We start from the raw sequence: 2,200 nt of genomic DNA, 5'->3' as shown, positions 1-2,200 counted from the left end.
TATTGAATAACCAAACCTCCACATCTTTGTAATCAAATAAATAGGCAGTTATTGATTAACATTATAAACAGTAGTAAAGCCAATATACCAATGTAATTTCATTCTACTATCTGAAAATTTGTAAAGCTCGCCAGATAAAAATCTCACTATATGAACCTTGTAATTATTCTTAGGGGACATATGTCCCAGAATAAAGTTATTTTTTCATTTCATTTCATTATCTTTGCTAACGTCAACTATTGCCGCTGAAGACGTTAATCTTTCCACCACAAACCCAATATATTTTTTCTTCTATTTAAGTATTTTGAATAAAGAAAACTAATATGAAAATTAATACTCCTTCGAAAATATTTATTACATATTATTTTGTAATAAATTTAACAATCTTCGATTTGAGTGCTGATAGATATGATTACGTCCTGAGATATAGCTTTCCCAAAACTAATTCACTACATAAAAATATAAAAATTCAATAAATGTTGCGTTTTATTTTAATACACAGATTAATTAATTAGGTTTTTATTTTTTACTTGGACTTACTGGAATATTATATTTACAGCGTAACACCTTATTTTTAAAAGGTAGTTGTATATATTATTGAACTTGACTATACTGAAAAAATAAAGTGATCATTAGAGAGCTAGTGAGGTTATTTACAAATACTATTCTATACAGTTTTGTGATAGGATTGATAGTAAGGCTGCAATTGAAAAGCAAAGTTTACAAAATGAAAAAATAAAAATTGAAAAATCAGGCACTTACTTGACCATCATTTTGAAAATATCCCTTAACCGAATTCTGATGTTATGGAGAGAAGATGGATGACCACACCTTCTAATTTAAATTAATGTTTGAAGTACCACCAATGGGCGGGTCCTTCCCAAGATTTTCAAGTGTATATGAAACATATAACATATTTCCTTATTGTATTATTTTGTACAGTTGTAAATTACATTAAATAAATAAATTTAAAAAAAAAGATGTATGGTTGTCATTCTACGGAGAATTGAAAGCTCTAAATTTAAAGAAATATTTATTTTAAATATAGTCGGATGATTTCGATGTATTTTGACAGTACTGCTTCAATCTCACCTCAGAAATCGGGGCTAACTTAGTCCCTTCATATAAGAGGCAAAATTCATCGATTAAAACAATTTTCAGCTTCACCTAAATTTTTCTGAATTAAAGTCCTCATTTTGGGGAGCGAGGTGGCACTGTGATAATAAGGCACGTCACTATAACTATACTAAAACTTACTCCATGGACCCAGGTTCTAGTCCGGCTGGGTAGAAAATTGTTTTCTGTTACACTGAGTCAACCCAGTAGGTTCTGGAGCCCTCTTGGGGTCCGCCCAGCCTCATAAATTGTATACCCTTAACTGGGTAAAAATCTGGTAATCGAGCATGATTCTGACCAAATCACCTCCTTTCCCAATCTTTGGTCCAGTAACAGTACTTGCTTACAAATCACTGCACGCTTTACACTTCATGGGTTGTATCGGTACAGATTTTAATTTTAACTGAATTAAAATCCTCATTTTATTGGAATATTAATACATACCTTAGGTATTATTTTAAATAGAATGAGTTGGTATTTTTAACTAGATTACCATTATGCAAGGTGTCCATAATATTGTTTTATTGAATATATGTATATATGTACTACATAGATAAAAATAAATCTTAAATTGGTATTGTTAATGGGGTGGTTCGGATTATGGTATGGTCTGGATTAGCGAGAGTCCACTGTACCTAAATAAAATAACCATAAGTAAAAAAGTTTTCGACATATAAGGACCGACATTTTTTCCGAAGATATATATGGTTGCAACAAAATATAATAACTTCGTATGTAATAATTTCGAACTGTGATACATTCTTTTTATAAAAATGTAAGTTAAAAGCACTAAACTTGAAAATTGAGGGGGCGATATAAGAGCGGATATGTTTTCTTTTCCAACCTAGAGGATTGTGCTCCCGTTCCGGGGGCTGAGGAGGATTTAAGTCAAAACAATCCCTTCTTAAGTTGTCACGTCTTAACTACCTCAGGCCATTATAACCCGATTAACTGAGTCAGTCAATACAGTGTTTAGGTAGAGGATCACCGTTAATCTAATCAAAGTCTATATTAAGTAGAATTATGGATATTTTGTACATGAGAATATATATTTATGTATATATATTTTATTAAATACTGAAAT

Source organism: Halyomorpha halys, unplaced genomic scaffold, assembly GCF_000696795.3.
Source record: "Halyomorpha halys isolate HHAL.00 unplaced genomic scaffold, Hhal_1.1 Scaffold94.1, whole genome shotgun sequence".
Taxonomy (NCBI): Eukaryota; Metazoa; Arthropoda; class Insecta; order Hemiptera; family Pentatomidae; genus Halyomorpha; species Halyomorpha halys.
This window is presented reverse-complemented; position numbering follows the sequence as displayed.